Raw genomic sequence first — 21,796 nt, 5'->3', positions numbered from 1 at the left:
TCGACCTGAGCCCTGACAGGCAGGTGTGGCTGCCTAGAAGTGATTAACCTTTTTTTTTTTCTCTTTTTTTTTTACGGTCATACCCTCGGCATATGGAAGTTCCCAGGGTAGACGTGAATCGGAGCCATAGCTGCCAGCCTACACCACAGCCACAGCAACGCAGGATCCAAACCACATCTGTGACCTATACCATAGCTCACAGCAACGCTGGATCCTTAACCCACTGAATGAGGCCAGGGGTCCAACACGCATCCTCACGGATACTAGTTGGGTTCTTAACCTGCTGAGCCACAATGGGAACTCTGTGATTATCCTTCTTTTATCTTCACTATTCCCATTTTTAGGCAGACTTCATCTAAGATGCTAGAAAGAGTTATTTTATGGTAATCACGTAAAATTGTATTTGTTTCTTGTTAGTCTCCATAAATGCCCCTCAAAAGGAACATGAGTCCACTGAAAACAGATATTAAGTCAGTAAATAGCACAGGCTTCGACAACTGGGGCGAAAAGAAATGAGGAAGCTGGCCTTATAGAGGAGGTGAATTCCCCTCCTCCCAGCCCCCACACCACCCCCTACCCGCTCAAAGGATGGCAGAGAAAGCAAACCATCATGATCACTCACATCACAGAGCATGAGGCAGAGAGAAGATGCTGAGGTTGGGAAACGCTGGCGTCAGATTAATATCCCCACTTTGGAATCATGGAGACCATTGCAAAGCAAGGACCAGAACTCAGGACTCCCAAGGCAGTTGTTCTGTGCTTCCCAGTCTGTGTTTACTTCTGGCAGAAAGAAGCAATGTTTCCCCCACTTGTTTTTCCCAAGATTGGGAGCCATAGAACCATTCTGGGGTGGGGTGGTGGAGGTGGCCGGGAGGGACACAGCTGTCCTCTCAGCCAAGCACACAAGCGCACCCATTAACCTACGTGGGCAGCCCTGTTTCTGATGTGCTCCTTGCTGATGAAAAATCAATGACAGGCATTGGCGGCCTGATCCACTGTGCTCGTGGCTCCTGGTGGTTTCTCCCTCTCCTTTTCTTCCATGCTCCTGGAGCACGCTGTACAGGGCAGAAGGAAAGAGCCTCAGGCCACCCCAGCCTGAAGAAATGTCCTGTCTTCCCAGACAGCAGCAGGGCAGGGCTCCCCTAGCAGACAAAGGGGACCTGAGGCCCAGCCCATCACAGCTCATCCACCCAGGGAAGGGCCACGCGGAGATCACTCTGTGCAAAAGTCCTTCCCCTGCCCCCTCCCGACACAGTTTAGGCAGCTCTGCTAGTAAGGAAGAAAAAATAAAGAAAGGGCAGAAGCACCTATTTTAAAAAGTCAAGGCTGCGGTGCCCAGGAGACGAAAGTCAAAACAAACTTCAAAGAACCAGTGTCATCTGCACCTTTGCCCAGGGCTGCTGAGACAGATCAGAACTGGGGAGCCCCCACATCAAGCCTGAATTTGACCTGAACTAAGTGTGGGGGGCACAGAGTGCCAGGGCCGGGGGGTTGGGCCCAGGCTTTAATTCAGTTTTACCCAGGTTAACACAGCAGCAGGCATTTCACAAAAGTGCCACACAGGAGCCCAGCTTCATCTCCACGTGGCTATTTCTGCAGATCACCCGTCACAAAGACGTAACGTGTCTGCTTAAACATTCAAGTCTTTGAGAGCAGGGAAAATGTGACTTTTTTTTTTTTTTTCATTTTAGGTCCGTACATATGGAAGTTCCCAGGCTAGGGATGGAATAGGAGCTTCAGCTGCCAGCCACAGCCACAGCCACAGCAACACCGGATACCCACCACATCTGTGACCTACACTGCAGCTTGTGCAATGCCAGATCCTTAACACACTAAGGGAGGCCAAGTATCAAACCCTCATCCTCATGGAGACTGTGTGGTTCTTAACCCACTGAGCCACAATGGGAACTCCCAGAATGTGACATTTTAATACTGTGCTGGGTGAGGGCACCCTTGATAGCAGGGAAGGGCTATGCAGGTGCTCAGCTCTGCTATCAGTCAGCTGAGCAGAAGCAAAGCTTTCAGGGACGACACCCTACCCTCCCCAGACCTGGTGCAGGGCATGTAGGGTGAAGGTCCCCATTAAACTGTCAGATGGGATCCTATCCCATTGATGTTTGCTACTAATTCTATTGTCATTTTAATGCCTGGTCTGTTTAGAATTCAAGAATCACAGAAGTGATAAACTAGCTAGCATTTACCGAGCCCTTACTATAAGCCGGGCCCTCTTCCAAATGTTTCGAATTATTGAACTCTTCTAATCATCAGAACACCCCATCTGAATGAGAATAACAGTAATAGCTAATATTTATTGAGTGCTTACTGTGTACTGAGCACTTTTCCTGCATGAGCTCCATCCTTTGAGGAGAAGATAGATACTATGATTCTCCCCTTTTGCAGCTGAGGAAATGAGGCACAGAGAGGTTACGAAACATACCCGCGGTCACACAGCCAGAAAATCACAGAGCCCCCATCAGAACTAGCCAGACTGTCTTCAAGACTCTCACCATGGCCAGTGCCACCTACTGAAGTTCATGTCCCAGTCCCATTTGCAGAGCTAACTCTTCTTGCAGGTGCCTCCAGTAGGCAGTAAGAGCAGGGACAGGTCAGCATGAAGTGGGAGATTTAACTAAGAGACATAACCCCCCTCGTCTGAAAAAGCAGCTGGAAGCCTTTTCAGTTGTGCTATCCTCATACCATCCTTCTCATAATTATGTAGCAACTTCATGCCCTATGTCCAAGCCAGCAGCCCTGATAATGGTGATCCAAGCACTGCGTACCAGTTTTGCTTCGGTAACCTTGCTTGCTCAGTTTCTTTGGCAGGAAAACTGTCTGCTCCGGGAAGCGGGAGGTCCTGGCTGCTTACATGGGAAAAATAAGACCCTGTGTGGTATAAAAGTTGCTAAGAACAAAGACCTGGTGCTCAGACTCTGGAAGTGACTCCTCTGAGCCCGCACTGGTGCTGAATAAATCTTGCTTTTCCGCATCTCGGAGTGCCATTTGTCTCCTTACGCTGCCACAGTTTCTGCAGTTTCTGCAACAAGCACACTCCTCAGTGGCAGTGTTTCCAGGTGGTTAGGCAACGAGTGCTACCCCAAGGGCCATCTTGGGGTTAACCTTGACTGCTCCCCTCACTGGAGCATGAGTTTGGGCAAGTAACCTCCCTTCCCTGGTCTCGGTCCCCATTTGTAAGAAGCAAAGAATGAGAGGTCCTGCCTTAGACAGGTGGCTATTGTTAGTGCTACTGTTATGACCCAATTCCAGACAGACTAATCATTAATGGAACCATGAATCAATAATGGATCATCGCTCATCACCAATGGAATTGTGCAGAAAACACCAACAGTCCCCAGCATGGCAGGTCCATACTCTGACACAGTGATGGAGGCCTTCTCCCCATATCTCCTGCCTCCCAGGAGATTAGAAAGGAATATTCTGGACGAGTTCTACCTAGGCTCAACTCTCCTAGCAGAGCTGACCCCCGGCCAGCTGTCCCTTCCTCCCCCACCCCACAGAAGAGAAATTCACAGTGAACTCCTGAAATGATAGAGAAAACTGAATTTCTCCTGTGATGAGGGTAATTTCCCTGCTCCTGAGAAAAAGCAGATAGGGAAAACAAGCTGAGTTAGAGTCCAGGAAGCAACCTGGGGTGTCACAGCCGCCCACATCACACATAACCTTGGGACGCATGCACTGACTACATCAGTGTGCTCACTTCACTCACATCGCCAAACCCGATCACGCCATCCAAACACCCCGGTCTCCAGGGGATGCTGGGATGGGTGGGAGGTGGTCAAGGGAGGCGCTCACACCTGGACAGTCCATGCCCCTTCTGAATAGTGACCACCTCGATGAAGGCCAAAGGAAGCAGTGGAGGACAGAGAGAGACTGCTGCCCCATGAGGAAAGAGGAAGACAGAGGTTTCCTGCGAGGGGTGGGGGTCGGGGGTATGGCTGCAGAGACCCAGAACAGAACAGACTAGCTCCTCCAGCCTGAAGGCACCTTGCAGTCCCCAGAGCTTTTGAGACATATCTGTGTTCAAGGCCCACTCAAGCTTCTTAGAGCAGGTGCCCTGGAATGGGGGCGTGGGCGTCAGTATTTTTTTTTTCTTTCCATATGCACTGGTGGCATATGGAAGTTCCCAGGGCAGGGGTTGAATTGGAGCAGCAGCTGCCAGCCTACAGCAATGCCAGATCTGAGATGCATCTGCAGCCTATACCACCAGATCCTTAACCCACTGAGTGAGGCCAGGGAATGAACCCACATCCTCATGAATACTATTTTGGTTCATTACTGCTGAGCCACAATGGGAACTCCTGCATCTGTATTTTTAAAACAGATTTACTGAGACAGAATGCACATAGCATCCAACTCATCCATTTATAGTGTACAATTCAGTGGTTTTCAGTACCTTCCCAGATACATGTAATCATCACCAGTCAATTTTAGGACGTCAATTTGAGAACATTTTCAGCCATTTGAGAATGTTTCCTCAAAAAACTAAAAATAGAACTATCATATGACCCAGCAATTCCACTCCTGGGTATCTATCTGAAAAAAAAAAAAAACACACACACAAAAAACACAAATTTGAAAAGATACATGCAACCCAATGTTCAGAGCAGAGTTATTTACAACAGCCAAGCTATGGAAGCAACCTAAGTGTCCATCAACAGAGGAATGGATAAACAATATGTGTATATATATGCAATGGAATATTATTCAGCCATAATAAAGAATAAAATAATGCCATTTGCAGCAACATGGTTGGATATAGAGATGATCCTATTAAGTGAAGTAAGTCAGAAAAAGAAAGACAAAAAACATATGATATCACTTATATGCAAAATCTAAAAAAAATACAACCTGGTGAATAAAAACATAAAAGGAAAAACATTCCCTGACATCAACTTCATGAATATTTTCTCAGGTCATTCTCCCAAGGCAACAGAAATAAGAGCAAAAATAAACCAATGGGACCTAATCAAACTGAAAAGCTTTTGCACAGCAAAGGAAACCAAAAAGAAAACAAAAAGACAACTTACAGAATGGGAGAAAATAGTTTCAAACAATGCAACGGACAAGGGATTAATCTCTAGGATATACAAGCAGTTTATACAACGCAACCTCAAAAAAGCCAACCACCCAATTAAAAAATGGGCAAAAGACCTGAATAGATCATTCTCCATGGAAGATATACAGATGGCCAACGAACACATGAAAAATGCTCAACATCCCTGATTATTAGAAAAATGCAAATCAAAACTACCATGAGATACCACCTCACACCAGTAAGAATGGCCATCATTAATAAGTCCACAAATAACAAGTGCTGGAGGGGTCGTAGAGTTGGTGGGAATGTAAGCTGGTAGAGCCACTATGGAGAACAGTATGGAGATACCTTAGAAATCTATACATAGAACAACCATATGACCCAGCAATCCCACTCTTAGGCATATATCTGGACAAAACTTTCCTTAAAAAAGACACATGCCCCCGCACATTCATTGCAGCACTATTTACAATAACAAAGACATTTAAACAACCCAAATGTCCATCAACAGACCATTGGATTAGGAAGATGTGGTACATATACACAATGGAATACTACTCAGCCATAAAAAAAGAACAACATAATGCCATTTGCAGCAACATGGATGGAACTATGTTGACAAATACTATATGATATCACTTATAACTAGAATCTAATATAGAGCACAAATGAACATTTCCACAGAAAAGAAAATCATGGACTTGGAGAATAGACTTGTGGCTGCCCAGGGGGAGAGGGAGGGAGTGGGAGGGATCGGGATCTTGGGGTTAATGGATGCAAACTATTGCTCTTAGAATGGATTTACAATGAGATCCTGCTGTGTAGTATTGAGAACTATGTCTAGATACTTATATCACAACACAACAATGGGAGGAAAAAGTATGTATACATGTATGTGTAACTTGGTCCCCATGCCGTACAGTGGAAAAATTAAAAAAATTTAAAAAACATAAAAGGAGCAAGCCCACAGATATAGAGAACAAACTATTGGTTACCAGTGGGGAAAGGGAACAAGAGAGGGGCAATGTAAGGGTAGGGGACCAGAAAAGAAGGATTATTATCCTTCTTTTATTATCCATGCTACCACCCACAGATGGGTGGCATCTTGAAGATCCTGCTCCCAAATATCTTCAGGGAGAAATGAATCTACAGTGGCTAGAAAAAAATGCAAAAATTTAGAAAGTCGCACAGTGTTAAGCATTGGCAAGGACATAGAGAAAGAGGACCCACCCTGAAGAGCAACCTGGAAGGACTTGCTGGAATGGAGCAGACACACCCCTTCTGCCCCAGCGAGCCACTTCTGAGATGCACCTGGAAGGATGCTCATGCGGGACCCAAAGGCGCATGTGTGAAGATTCAGCCACAGCATCGTCTATGTAGCAGGGCTCTGGAGCCTGCCTGATGCCCTCAACCAGGGGACCGGCAAGCAGAACATGGTCCATGAGCTCTACAGGCTATTACCCAGCGGGCAGAGGTAACTTACTAAAAGTATGCACAGCAGCACAGGTGGACTATAAGGGACAGGGCTGCATGAGAGAAGCAGGAAACAGAACAAGGTCTAGAGCACAGTGGGATTTAAGCTCATCAGGCTGCCTCTGAACGTAGAAACACTAATCTTTACCAGAGATGCAAATTCAGGGTTATTCATCAAGCATGTTGAAGGGACTGCCCTTGATAGAGAAGGCAAAGGCGGTGGGGACTGGGATGAAAGGAAAGTGACAGGAAAAGAGGCAAGGGTGAGAGAGAGAGAGACAGAGAGAGAGAGGAGAGGGAGGGAGAAGGGAAAGAGGGACCCATAATGACAGCATGGTAGGGTTTGAGGAGCATGATTAATGCAACCCTTTGCACCCTAGGTGGGCCTGCTCCCAAGTGTGAAGATGACCTCAGCGCAGAGCCTTAACAAAGGGGCAGAAGCAAAGAGAAGTTGGGGAAACACTGTTCACAGAATAGGACAATCTCATTCAAAAGGAACCAGAGGAACGAACAGAGTTTTCCAGAAGTTACTGTCAGCCACTCCAGCTCATGCAGGACAGACCAGTACAGCAGGGGCATCTTTCATCAGAACCACACAGGTGCCAGCCTTCCAGCTACATGGGAAAGGCTCAGGAATTCAGCAGTAAAATCCTCCACTCCCAGGAGCAGTGGCTCCAGTGATCTGACATTTTTGACCCTAGACCTCCCCCAGAGGGGCAAGGACACTGCTGGACTCACACAGCTTGGAGCCCCTCAACCAAAGTCAAGAGCACGGAGATGCCTCCCACGGATGCTGAACTGCCCTAGCCCAGAGGTTCACAAAGGGGGGTCCCTGAACCAGCAGCATGGGCACAGGGCATGGAGAACCCTACTCGGCTCAGGCTGTTCCCACCACTAATTAAAACTTCAAACTTCCTTCCAAAAACACAAAGGAAGGAGGCTTTGCAGGAGAAGCTCCAGAAAGAGCCTCCCTCCTCGGTCCCCTCCTCCTGCCCTTTAAGCACAAGCTGTTCTCTCCCAAACGCCAAGCAGGCACAGAGCACAAGAAACCAGACTGGGAGTCACAATGGAAAGAATCAGCTGAATCGGTTGGCTACCTTTTTGTTTAATTGCTAGTTTTCAGCCCGGTCTGCACAGGGCCTCACCTGCAGAAGCTTTCATCCTCCTCCCCTCTCCCCCAGCCCGGGGTTCAGATGTGCCTGGGATGTTTGCAGGCTTGGTCTGGGGGAAGCCGGACACAGACCCACCGTCCCAGTATCTCCCCCCTGGGCATGCTGCTAACGCCACAGTTTCCCTGACCCAGTTTGTCATCTTCTCAGAAGGGAGGGTGGTAAATATCAGCTGCCAGCCACTTCCCTGAAATAACCTCAAAATGCTTTGCTCTGTGTCCTGGGTACAGTGCCATATGGCCAGCCGAGCCGCCCTAGACCCTGGGGCACAGCCGAGTCACCCCACACTGCAGATGGGGCTGCCTGCCTGCCTGCCTCCCACACCACTGCCCTGCCAGAGACACAAGCCCAGGTGCTACCCCACCATCCGGCCCTCAGGCTTCAAATTCACAGGAGCCCCAAAGCCCCAAATATCAGGGACCAGCACTTGGGGCTGGGACAGAGGCAAATTCCGGGAGCTTCCAAGGCAGGGCTGGGAGAAAGCAGAGGGGCCAGGGCATCTGGAGGTGGGAAGTGGCTATTTCCAGAGGATGAATGCCCCCCAGGACTGTTTTTCCTGCACACAGGGTGAGTTAAAAGTGTTTCCTTCCTTGGCACCTGGTTCTCTGCTGGTTCAGAAACTGGATGGGAGGAGAGGTGGTCCACACCCCCCCCATACACACAGGGGTTCACAAACCATGACAACCTGCCTCTCTCCATCCCATCTTCCATTTTCAATGCCAGCCCGCTCTTTCTTCTTCCTCGGCCTCTGGGACATTTTCCATCCCTTAATGAGGCAGGGTCTCTCTAGAGAAAGGAGGTGGTACAAGGAGAGATGGCGGCCCCTTTCCCCAGGGCCCTCCCCTCCTTGCTCACCCACCATCCCCAGAACCTGGGGGGAGGCAGACCCGCCCAAAGGTCTGGAGATCCCTGTCCCTCCTCCGGTGCCTGAAGGACCCTCCAGAGACCCCGCTTCCCTGGACCGAATGACCCAGTGGCAAGCCACATCAGTCAGCCCTCAGCCAGCTGGGGACAGCTCCCTGGGAACAGGAAACAAATCTGCCTCTACAAAGGCCTCAGCTTCAAGAGAACAAGCCACACCCTCACCCCTAAGCCCAACTTCCCTCCGGGGCAGGTCGCCCTCTAAACAAGCCCTGAATCTCCAGGTAAGAGAGTCTGCCCCAGCCTATGACAGCCTGCCCTGAGCACCCACACCCACACCCACACAGGCGTGTACACCTCCAAGCACGCGCGCGCATGCACACGCACACACACACACACACACACACACACACACACACTCTGCCGGGAACATCTGTTTTGTCAAACAAATCATTCAAGTCAATCTATGAGACGTGAATTGACAGATTCCTAACGTGCAGGTTCCTCGCTCCACGCATTTCAAATCAGAGCCGAGCTGCAGATGACACGACCAACTCTTATTTTTCTTCGCCCATATCCCCTCCTCTACTCCAGCCGGGGGCCCCAGGAAGACCTCTTCCAGGACCCCCGAGAGGCTGAGATGTGAAACAATCCAAGATCACATTCCCCGGGGTTAGAAAGGCTTGGGCTTGTGTGACGACAAACTTCGCCGGAGGGGCTTTTCTGCAAAGCTGGGATGGGAGGGGTCTCAGGAACCCCACACTTTCAGAGGACCTTCAGCCGTGCCCTGTGGGGCAGGGGAGAGGGCGGGCTGAATCCAAGGGGACCAAGCAGCAAAATCCCACATCAGGAAGAATCATCTGGAACCGGTCCCCTCTCCCTGCCGCTCTCCTGCACCCGGCATCCATGGCAGCCTCGCCAGCTCCGCCAGCCGGGCGGCTGCCTAGACCCTAAGCTAAAGGGCATTCTCAAACCGCTGGAAAATAAACTTTGTCAGGGCGCAGAGTTTCCGGCTATCACCCAGCGATCCTGCTGCTGCAGCTCAAGGTGCCTGCGGAGAGGTGAAGGGAGAAGCTATTTTTAGGAGAAAAATAAATAAATCTCAGCCTACCTTAGAAGCAGCAGTGCCAAGACCGGCAGGTTCACCGCGGACACAGCTGCAGTCTGCTGTGTCAGATTACAAACTGGGGGCCGGAGGGAGGGAGCAGGGAGGGAGGAGAGAGGGGGAGGGGGGAAGAGGGGAGAGAGAGAGAGAAGGAGATCGAGGAAGGGAGGGGGAGAAAGGGCATCGATGTGTTGGCACTGTCTGGATTCAGCTAGAAATGATTCATTAGTTTTCTGCAGGCAGGCAACTAGGCAGAGAGAGAGAGGGAGAGAGGAAGAATGATCCGCCATGCAGCAGTACCCAGAGCCTATGAAACGTCAGTGTTTAAACACACATGCACGCGCGCGCACGCACACACACACACACACACACACACACACACCCCACATGGCAAGATGGCTCTCCCCTCCCTGCCGGTGTCTTTTTCACTGAGCTGTGGCCAAAAGCTGGGACAGAAATGGAGGCAGAACAGCTCTTAGCCAAGCAGGGCTTGGGGTCGGGTGGGTGTCTGTCCCTCGGTGGAATAACAGCTCGCGATCTCCCCTGCTGGCAGCCAGGGGCCTCCTGCAACCCACCACTGCCAAGTGGAGGAGGGACCTGCCCTCTGGTGCCCCACGAAGCTAAGAAACTCCAGTGCTGCCAGGAATTAAGTGATTATGTGCACCAACCCAAGCTGCTCGGGTCTATGCCCTGTAGTCTGGCTCTCTGGCTCCCTCAAGCCTCCAGAATTCAAAGCAAAGTACATATTTGTCCTCCTCGTCCTCCCAGAAGTTCACATTGTTGCACAGAGGTACCAGCTACATAGCAACATGGCAGAGAAAGTGACAAACTAGGAAATGGTGCGTAGATTTACACACACACACACAAGCATTCGAGAACACTCATGCACACACATGCAGTTTGTTCTCTGGGGTGAAAACACCATCCCATGTGATTTAAAGATGCTAAATAATTTAGCTTGTGGTCACTTTGTTGTACAGCAGAAATTGACAGAACACTGTAAATCAACTATAATCAAAAAAATTTTTTTTAATTTAGCTCATGCAAGGAAAGCCCTGGTATTGGATCCCACGAACACCATTTGTGGCTCTGAGGGGTCCCAGTGCCACCTGCCTGGACAGGGACCCCTGGGCTAGAAGGCAGGCACACACCAGCTGCAGGACCTTGGTTCGAAAAGATAAGACTCTCTCGAGATGCTTTCTGTTGCTTCTGCAATTAACAGCCTTACCAAAAGGGTAAAACCCAACAAACCCTTCACCATGGTAGTTGGGTTATTTGTCTTGCATGCACCACCATGATCTAAAAGCTAACTGGCCAGAGAGAAACTTCTGCCCCAGACAAACTCCTGCCCCAGACAACTTCTGCATCTCCATGGTAGGTGGGTGGAGCCAAAGTTTTCCTCATCAGAACCAACGCTTGCTTCCTGGGGATAGAAATGGTCTGAATTTGCCCTGCAAGGCAGAAGGCTTCTTCCAGCCCTGGGTTTGCTAGTCCCAGTCTCTTTCCATTGGAACGAAGAGCCCTGTGCCTATTGAAGGAGGAGGGGGCAGACCACCCCCACCATTTCCCTTTTCGCTTTGCGGAATGAGCTCTCGGGTCCCCATCACTATAACCAGGGAGGAGAGAGGAGGCAAACACTGTACATGCGTGTTCACGGCTGCACTACTCACAATAGCCAACAAGGGTAGACAACCCAATGCCCACTGATGGACGGATGGATCCACAGAACACCGTCAGCCTGCAGTGGAATACGATGGCAGCCATCAAAGAGAGGGAAGCACTCACACAGGCTACAATGTGAATGGCCCTTGAAAACACAATGCTAAAGGCAAGAGGCCTGATGCAGGAGACCACACGTCCTATGAGTTTACGTATATGAAATGTGCATACCAGGCAAAGCCATAGAGACAGAAAGGAAATGAGTGGTATGAGTGCCAGGGTCTGGGAAGGGGAGGCCTGGGGAGGGACAGCCAGTGGGGGCGGGGCTTCCTTTGGGGACAAAGAGAACATTTCGGACTTAGACAGAGGTGGTGCTTGCCCAATACTGTGAAGGCACTAAATGCCACTGAACTAGTCACTTTACAATGGTTAATTTTATCTTATGTGACCCTCATCCTAATTTTTTTTTTAAAGACTGTGGGGAAAGCGTACAAATTGGGAGTCATGCTGGCCAAGGTCTAAATCCTGACCCTGTGCAACCTTGAGTAGATCAGCCTATTCCCTCAGCTACCAAGGTACTGTGTCTGCTTCTGAGAGTACATCTACCTTGTGGGGCTCTTGTGGAAGACAAAGAGCATAGTTGATGGAAGGAAATACAGCTGCTCCCCCTTTGGAAAGAACTCATTCTTTCTAAGTGAAATAAGTCAGAGAAAGACAAATATTATATGATATCACTTCTCTGTGGAATCTAATTAAAAATGATACAGTTGTTCCCATCATGGCTCAGCAGGTTAAGAACTGGACTAGTATCCATGAGGATGCAAGTTTGATTCCTGGCCTTGCTACATGGGTTAAGGATCCGGCGTTGCTGCAAGCTGCAGCATAGGTCATAAATGTGGCTCAGATCTGGTGTTGCTGTGGCTGTGGTATAGGCCTGTAGCTGCAGCTCTGATTCAACCCCTAGCCTGGGAACATCCATATGTTGTAGGCGTGGCAAGAAAGAAAGAAAAGAAAGGAAGAATGGGAGGGAGGAAGGGAAGAAGGAAGAAAGGAAGGAGAAAAAAGAAATTTATTCTTCAAGAAGGTCGTTCAATGGTATGGAAATGGCTTTCTTCCCCTTTTTTCTCAGCCAAGAGGGAATCGTTTGGAAGCAATCCCCTAGATCATAGAGGCCTACAGTCCAAGGTTCTGAAACAGTTCATCTACAAAAGCATGTCCTTTTAAGATGAGGATTCCTCCCCAGGCCAGGCCAGGGCCACCTGAGCTGGCTGTTTTAAGACTCCAGAATCATTCTCACAGTATTTCGTGTCAATACAATGATGTTGCTCTCTCAAGGCTCTCCATATGAGCCCACTTAGTGGACTGGGCAAGCTGAGACAAGGAGAGGACACTGTCCACATCCAATCAGAAAAGGAAGGCAGAAGGGAGTTCCCTGGTGGCTCATTAGGTTAAGGATTGAGCACTGTCACTGCTGTGGCTTGGGTCACCACTGTGGTGCAGGTTCGATCCCTGGCCCAGGAACTTCCATAGGCTGCAGATACAGCCGGGAAAAAAAGAATGAAAGAAAAGGAATTCAGGGATTCCACCTCCATGCGCACTGTTCTAGGTTTGCAAATGCCAGGTGAATTCTGTGCATAAGACACTGGAAGGTGTAACCAAGCAGAGAATTTCCTAGGCATACCCTCGGTAACTCATGACACAGCCCTTCTGCTTCCATGAAGGACAGGACATGATCAAAACAGCAGGAAGGGCAACAACCAGACTAGTATTCATGAGGCCGGGGGTTCGATCCCTGACCTGACTCAGTGGGTTAAGGATCCAGCGTTGCTGTAGCGTTGGCACAGACTGGCAGCTACAGCTCTGATTTGACCTCTAGCCTGGTAACTTGCATATGCTGCAAGTTCAGCCCTAAAAGGATAAAAAAAAAATAGTGGGGAGGGACCCCCCAGTTCTGGAGAAATGGGATGCCAAGGTCAAGACCAGCTTCCTTGAAGAAATCAAAGAAGCTAACCCCCTTCAATGCTAACCCCTTCAATGCTTGTTACAGGCAACTCAGAAAACAGACCCCACAATTGCATCCTGATGCACTGAGCCTATTAGGCTATTAAGGGGCTGCTCTAAATAAGGCATCATTTGTTTATCTGATCCTGATGCAATGAGTGTTTGCGAGATAACAGAGAAGCACCAGATGCAAAGTTGTGTAATGCCATTCAGAGCCCTCCCGTCGTTAGTACAGAGAGAGAACAGCTGGGCCCTTTCCATCTGGATCAGATCTCTGAGGAAATGCTGAGTGTCGGCTGTAACACGGTTTTCAGGGTTCAGCAATAAAGCAGCAAGATCTACCATCTTCATAGAGCTAAGAATAGGTCCATGCTGGTTCTGAGTATCGGGGTCTCAGCAGACCCTGAACTGCCACAAAGTATGGCAGGCTTTCCACAGGCTAGTTCCAAGGCCAGGGCAAGGTGTGGTCCCCTAAGTCCTTTTCAAGTAGTTTTTGGAGAGGATATGATGGTCTACTTGGAAAACCTATGTGAACCAAGAAACTGTTACAAAAAAGGATAGAATGGAATGGAATAAAATAGGACAGAATAGAATTCTACATACATTCCTTAAGAGGATACAATGGTCTATTATTTTTATTCCCAGCAAAAAAAAAAAAAAATTGTATATTATTGCATTTCGTAATATGTAAAAATCAGGAGTTCCCATCATGGCTCAGTGGTAACTAACCCCGACTAGTATCCATGAGGACTTGGGTTCAATCCCTGGACTCTCTCAGTGGGTTAGGGTTCCAGCACCTCCGTGAGCATAGGTCATAGATGCAGCTCAGATCCCCCATTGCTGGACTCTCTCAGTGGGTTAGGGTTCCAGCACCTCCGTGAGGCATAGGTCATAGATGCAGCTCAGATCCCCCATTGCTGTAGCTGCGGTATAGGCCAGCAGCTGCAGCTCCAATTCGATCCCTCCCCTGGGAATTTCCATATGCCATGGATGTGGCCCTAAAAAGACCAAAAAAAAAAAAAATGTCCATAGTTTGTCTGATAAAACTATCATGAGGGAACATCTCAGTGGGAAAATGCAACTGTCTTAAATGATCACAGTTAAAATAACATATCTGAGTAAACTGTGTGAGCACATTCCTAGGATCCTTTCCAAGTCTTATAAAGGTTTATACAAGTGAGGACCCCAGAAGCTTAAACTTCACTGACGTCATATAAACCTGCCTCTTGACAAGCTAATGACTAAATTCCTTAATATATAAAGAGCTCTTACAGATCAATAAGACAAGTCAATTGAAAAATTGGAAAAGGGTATAAATACACAGTTCAGCCCTGCCGATTAAAAAAAAATGATGAAGTGTTGCTACAACACAACCTCCAAAACATATTAAGTGAGAAAGAAACAAAGAGTGTGTGTGCATTCTCTAGTTTGCACATAAAAAAGGAATGCTTACATATGCACAGACTGTTTTGGAAAGCATACAATGTAATAGTGGTTGCCTCTTAAGAGATGGACTAGGAACTAAGGGTTTGGGAGTTAAAGCTCTCTCTTACTTTGGCGCAGCAAGGATTTTTTTACCAAGTGCAGATACTGCTATTTCTTTTTCACTTAAAGTGCTATTATTTACTAAAACTCATTGACTGTAAACCTAAAAGGGATAAATTCTACTGTATTTAAAATAAAAAACATAGGTGTTTTAAAACATGATTATTAAACATATAATATAGGATATAGTAATATATTATAAATTAAATCTATATAGAGACACGTACACAAGACATGCATCTACATGCACACACACACAGAATATATTGAAAAAAATGACCATTATTTAACATACACTTTACTTTAGGTATTGGATTGAATAGGGATAGTGGTAATGCAAAGTAGTATAAAACTCTAAAATATTTATACTAGATTTGATACCAGTTACTGTTACTATTGGCATCGGGTTTAGCCCATAATCCTATATAAACCTAGTCTGAACACATCCAACACTGCAATAGAGAGGTTAGCAAAAAAGCAGCTAAGACAAAAATGACCCTTGACAATCCATGGGAACAACACTTCCCATGTAATTAATGAAGGTGGGTTTACAGATTAGATTTAATATGCACCCCAGGTGTCTGGTACCATGCAGGGCCCCCTCCAACCAGCCCAGCCTGTGTTGTCAGGAGGCAGCGTCAAGTCATGGGGCTTCCCACAAACACGGCTGCCAGGCCTCCCTGCAGCCACATCATCCCTCTGAGATGGCCTTAGAGCTGCTCACATAATCAGGCTTCTGGCTACAAACCACAGGGCAACTACTCAGGCAGCTTCTGCATGCCTTAGTGAAAATGCTTAGGTAACAGTGCTGTGCACCCCACAAAGGACACCTGAGACCCTTCTGTTGGAGAAACAGGCCCTGAGACAGAGAAAGGGAAGTGGGATGGACACTGCCCTAATCGAGGAAGAATTCCACCCAGATGAAACAGCAACCACTGTTGGGCTATTGTGAGCCGAACACCAAACTAGAGCACTGAGTATTTCCTCGCCCTCAGGATGTATCTAAGGATTGGCCCGGTCTCTGTTTAAATATCTTCACTCAGGACCTCCCTGGTGGTTTAGTGGTTAGGACTCAGTGCTTTCACCGCCTTGGCCCAGGTTCAATTCCTGGTCTGGGAACTGAGATTCCCACATCAAGCTGCTACACGCCAAGGCCAAATTAAAATAAAAATAGAAAGTAAGTGTCTTGGAGTTCCTATTGTGTCTCAGCAGGTTAAGAACCCAACATAATGTCCCTGGCCTTGCTCAGTGGGTTAAGGATCCAGCGATGTGGCTCGGATCCAGTGTCACTGTGGCTGTGGTGTAGGTCTGCAGCTGCAGCTCTGAATCAACCCCTAGCTCAGGAACTTCCATATGCCACAGGTGCGGCCATAAAAAGAAGGGGAAAAAAAGTAAATGCCTTCATTCAAGCTGTTTACTCCATGGAGGAATTCTCCAGCTCTTCCTGTGCCCACTCAGCTCAGAGCACAGCCCAGCATGAGATCGAGTCCCTGTGGACTCAGGACAGGGAGGCAGACAACGCGCAATACAGAGAGATCTGAACTGTGAGTTGTGATGGGGCCAGGAGGACAGGTGAGGCACGTACGGGGGGGTGGACATAGGTGGGTGGCATGGTCAGGAAGTAAGGGGAAGAGTCTCCAGGTAGGGCACAGCTGGTGGGGAGATGAGAACACACTTGGCTTGAGGGGACCACACAGAGTCCAGGGCCATCAGAGGGACCACAGGATGGGCTGAGGGAGGAGGGGATAAGAGCCAGGTGGTGTGCATTTGACCCCATGTGGCCAGAACTCCTCTTTCTCTGAGTGAGATGCCAGCCACTGGAGGTTCCGAGCATGACCTGATGTCCTCTGCTCTCAGAGGGTCACCCCAAGAGTCCTGGGGTAGGGGGGCCACCCCAGAAGCTGGAAAGTCACACATCCTATTCTCCTCCACTGACTCCGAGATTGGAGTTTAATAATAGCCAAGAAAGAAGCCAACATAGAGAAGATGAATCTGGGAAAGAAGTGGGTTAGATTTAGGGTCAGGGTCAGGATTAGGGTCGGGGTTAGAATTAGGGTCAGGGTCATGGTCAGAGTTAGGGTCAGGATTAGGGTTAGGGTCAGGGTTGGGTTTAGAATTAGGAAGTGACAGGGAGATGAAGGAGGTGACAGGCTGGGAGGCTGGCCATTTTGACAGCATCGCTGCCCAACTCAGCAGAGGAGAAAGGAGTTGCTGAGAACCCATTTGCTGGCACTTCCCTGTTCTCAGCTCCTGTTTTCACATCTGCTCAGTTGTAATGTTTGGGACCTGAGGTCCCGGAGATGCGGTTTCTCTTGTTTTATCTTCCTCCTGCTCAGACTCCCTGTTTTTCTGGAGTGTCTGCGGAGAGTCATTTGCCGTTGCTCCAAATGTTTGTAGAAAGAGTAACTTGATGCCAGACAAATCAAGGCACTGATGACCTCTGGAGGGGACTGGGTTGGGGACGGTTCAGGCTGCCTAGGGCAGTAGCAAACCATTTTGCCTCCTCCTCATTGCCTCAAGTAAAAAAATATTTGAGAATATTCTGCCCAAGAACACACAAGGAGTAGAGAGAGACTTTGTGGCTTTTTTTTTTTTTTCAGTTGTTTGGGAGACTCCTATCAGGAGCTTATAAACTGTGTGTCTTGCCAAGCACAGAGATGGACCCAGCAGTGAAAACAACATCATTTTACCCAGAACATCAGGAAACCCAATAAGCTAAGAGAAAATATGCTCATCTTTCTTGGATACTGTTTTAGTAGAACAGCTTAAAGTTTAAATCTGAGTTTGCAAAGTCAGAGGCCTACAGGGGGCAAATGGACTGAGAGTGAGAAATGTATGTCCCCAGTAACGTTTTGGTTTTTTGGTTTTGGGGGGGTTTTTTAGGGCTGCACCTGTGGCATATGGAAGTTCCCAGGCTAGGGGTCGAATCAGAGCTGCAGCTGTTGGCCTACACCACAGCCACAGCAACGCCCATTCTGAGCCGGGTCTGCAACCTATGCTGCAACTTACAGCATTGCCAGATCCTTAACCCACTGAGTAAGGCCAGGGATGGAATGCACGTCTTCAAGGATACTAGTCAGGTGTGGGTTTTTTTGTTTGTTTGTTTGTCTTTTTAGGGCTGTACCCATGGCATATGGAGGTTCCCAGGCTGTCCAATCAGAGATATAGCCACTGGTCCACGCCAGAGCCACAGCAATGCAGGATCCGAGCCGTGTCTGTGACTTACACCACGCTCACAGCAACACCAGATCCTTAACCCACTGAGCAAGGCCAGGGATTGAACCCGTGTCCTCATGGGTGCTAGTTGGGTTCATAAGCGCTGAGCCACAACAAGAACTTCACTAGTCAGGTTCTTAACCTGCTGAGCCACAGTGGGAACTCCCCAATACAGATCTTTTTTGTATTTTCTTCCTTTTTTCCTGTTTTTTTGTTTCCTTTTTAACTTTTAATCTTCTGACTTTTAATAGAGACATGGGTGTCACAAATATGTCACTTTCCATTTAATTCTATTATAAAAATTATAAAAATTCTACTATAATAAAAAATAGGGAGCTCAATGGTGGCTTGGCAGATAAATGATCCAGTGTTGTTACTGCTGTGGCACAGGTTTGATCCATAGCCTGGGAACTTCCACATGCTGCTGAGGGAAGTAAAAAAAAATTATATGGAAACCCTCTGTATAGTGTTAATATTTTGGTACTAAGTTAATAAGGAAATTATCACCCATGGCCAAATACAGTACTATGAGGACAACTGTTATGGCTACTGTAACCCAGACTGGTAGCTTAAACAATATAAGTGTTGTTCTTTTTTTCTTTTGGGGCCACACCGAAAGTATATGGAACTTCCCAGGCTAGGGGTACACCACAGCCACAGCCACAGCCACAGCAATGTGGGATCCAAGCCTCATCTGCGACCTATACCACAGCTCATGAGGACACCAGATCCTTAATCCACTGAGTGAGGCCAGGGATGGAACCCACATCCTCATGGATCCTAGTTGGGTTCTTAACCCACTGAGCCACAACATGAACTCCAGAAATGTATTTTTTTCAAAGTTCTGGAAGCTGAAAATCCATGCTGAGGGTGTCAGCTGCAATGGTTTCTCCTGAGGCCTCTCTCCTTGACCTGTTAAAGGCCATCCTCTCCCTGAATTCTTCTGGAGTGTTCCCTCTGTGCGTGTCTGTGTCCTAATCTTTTCTTGTAAGGACATCAGTCAGATTGGATCAGGACTCAGAGGTAGTGAGGCTTAGGGTTTCAACATACGAGTTTGGGGGACCATAGCTCAAGCTAACAATGAAGCACCCCAAGATCAGCACCAGCTGGAAGTCACTGCCACCCCCAGGATGGGTGGGGACAGGGAGGAGGTAGCCTCACCAGACCCCTGGGACACAGCAGCTGCCCAGAGGTTGGGGCCTCACAAAGAGACAGTGTCTGGTGGGAGCTGAAGCCTCAGAGTCACTGCCAGGGCTACACGAGGGTCTCAAAGAAGGGGGAGTGGGAAAAAAAAAAAAACCCAGCTTCTCTCTGCCCCCATGATCCAGTCTCCAGCCCCTACCTCTGCTTGGCTGAGCCTCCTGGAGCCACTTAGCAAGGACACCGGGGGTGGGGGCTGGGCTGAGGGCAACTAGGCAGCGCGTTGGTGGGGGTTAGTTGGGGTAGGGCTGTGCTCCAGCCCAGGGTCACCCTGTGGGAACCTGATCTTCTGATTCTTCCAGACACCCTAAAGATCTGCCTTCTCATCTGATGCCTCCCCATTATTTTAACTCTGTGTGGGTCTCCGGGGGGTGATGTTTGATTTAAAGGGACACAGATAACTGATAGAGGTTTGTTTAGACTGAAGAACTGCACCACCAGACCTGGGTCATGCTGTTGAATACCTGGCTTGGCAGCAGCATGGGTAAGCCACAAGTACTCACAGCCCCAGTTGGGGTCCTGGATAAAGTGGGAACATGAGGACTTATCAGAGAATGCAGCTGTGCCCACATCAGCACAGACGAGTGTCCCCTGGGCTGAACTCCCCAAGTTCCTAAAACTCAGAATTGTGAGCCAACAGCAGCAGAGATTCTGCTCTTGCAAAGCTGCCTCCCAGGCCCGTGATGTGACAAACACAGTAAAGCTTGCACAACCTAAGGCAGATGAGATGGTGTTGGGCTCCAGCCCAGGTGAAGGTATTTACCGAGCTCTCAATGGAGAAAGGTTGGCAGACCTGCCCCCCAATGATCTCTTTAATCAGACAGAAGTCTCTGTTATTTGCATCTGGTCCATAAACTTTTTTTGTTTGTTTCTTTAGAGCCACACATGCGGCATATGGAAGTTCCCAGGCTAGGGACCAATTGGAGCTGCAGCTGCCAGCCTACAACACAGCCACAGCAAAGCAGGATCTGAGCTGCATCTTCGACCTACACCACAGCTCATGGCAACACCAGAAACTTAACCCACTGAACAAGGCCAGGGATTGAACCTGCATCCTCATGGTTACTAGTTGGGTTCATTACCACTGAGACAAGACAGAAATTCCTGGAGTTCCCGTCGTGGCGCAGTGGTTAACGAATCCGACTAGGAACCATGAGGTTGCGAGTTCGGTCCCTGCCCTTGCTCAGTGGGTTCACGATCCGGCGTTGCCGTGAGCTGTGGTGTAGGTTGCAGACGCGGCTCGGATCCTGCGTTGCTGTGGCTCTGGTGTAGGCTGGTGGCTACAGCTCCGATTCGACCCCTAGCCTGGGAACCTCCATATGCCGCGGGAGCGGCCCAAGAAATAGCAACAACAACAACAACAACAAAAGACAAAAAGACCAAAAAAAAAAAAGAAAAAAGAAATTCCTGGTCCATGGACTTTTTAAGTTGAATTTGATGACAAGATTTTCAAAACGATATACGGGAGTTCCAGTTGTGTCTCCATAGGTTAATAACACGTCACAGTGTCCATGAGAATGCAGGTTTGATCCCTGGCCTCAATAAGTGGGTTAAGGATCTGTCAATGCTGCAAGCTGTGGCATAGGTCACAGATGTGGCTCAGATCTGCCGTTGCTGTGGCTGTGGCGTAGGCCGGCAGCAGTAGCTCTGATTCGACCCCTAACGTAGGAACTTCCATATGCCGAAAGTGCAGCTATAAAACATGGGGGGAAAAAAAATCCACCAATCTAGATGTCTGACTTCCATTGAAAAACTAGGTCTATTGACAAGGGCCATGATGCTCTGACTGGCTTGACTCACTTATGTTACCTGCTGGGCCCCTGGGAGCACCTGGGTTTGTGAGCTCTGAGTCGCATGATCAAAGGTGAATGACACCTGCCAAACATAAGGGAAGCTCATCTATAAAGCATCTGTATGATACATCTATATAGCAGAGAAAGAAGAAAACCAGATGTGTTCCTTTAGGAAAGGAGATGAGCAAACCAAGACCTCGTGGCAGAAAGCCCAGGAGAAAGTCCCCTGGTGAACTTGACCTCCACCTGACCCCACCCTACCACCTACCTACACTTGATTCCAGTTTGACCCTTCCTGATATGAAGATTCTCTTCACCTTCTGGGCATTTCCAGCTCTTTATGAAAGGAACATTCTCTTGGAATGAGAGAGTCTGTGGTGGGGATTTTTAACAAAATCAACATTTTCTGGACAATCACAAGAACTCAAAAATCAAAGCCACAGAATGTAAAGATGAAGCATCAATTTCACCTTTTAAAAGTAAGTTCCTCTCAGAGTTCCCGTTGTGGCTCAGCAGGTTAAGAACCTGACCAAGTATCCATGAAGATGCGGATTTGAGCCCTGGCCTCACCCAGTAGGTTAAGGATCCAGCACTGGCTGTGGTGTAGGTTGCAGATGTGGCTCAGATCTGGCATTGCTGCGGCTGTGGTGTAGGCCGGCAGCTGCAGCTCCAATTCGACCCCTAGCCTGGGAACTTCCATATGCCGCACCTGCAGCCCTTA

At 48.4% G+C, this 21,796-nt stretch overlaps 1 protein-coding gene across 10 annotated transcripts in view; it reads right to left on the bottom strand.

Annotated features, from left to right (window-relative positions):
* The window catches only part of RIMBP2 (RIMS binding protein 2), a 327,445-nt gene that overhangs the window by 279,040 nt on the left and 26,609 nt on the right, over positions 1-21,796 (bottom strand). For 2 of the 10 annotated variants that reach the window (XM_021074268.1, XM_021074270.1), the window contains exon 1: positions 9,668-10,252. The exons of 6 other annotated variants lie outside the window; for them this stretch is intronic. The gene's annotated coding sequence lies outside the window, so the exon portion shown is untranslated. Of the gene's footprint in view, positions 1-9,667; positions 10,253-21,796 lie in introns of those variants that run through there. 2 more of the 10 variants (XM_021074273.1, XM_021074275.1) reach the window with 1 other exon arrangement.

The sequence above is a fragment of the Sus scrofa genome, chromosome 14 (assembly GCF_000003025.6).
Source record: "Sus scrofa isolate TJ Tabasco breed Duroc chromosome 14, Sscrofa11.1, whole genome shotgun sequence".
NCBI lineage: Eukaryota > Metazoa > Chordata > Mammalia > Artiodactyla > Suidae > Sus > Sus scrofa.
The sequence above is the reverse complement of the archived record's forward strand: the minus strand, read 5'-3'. Positions and strand labels throughout refer to the sequence as shown.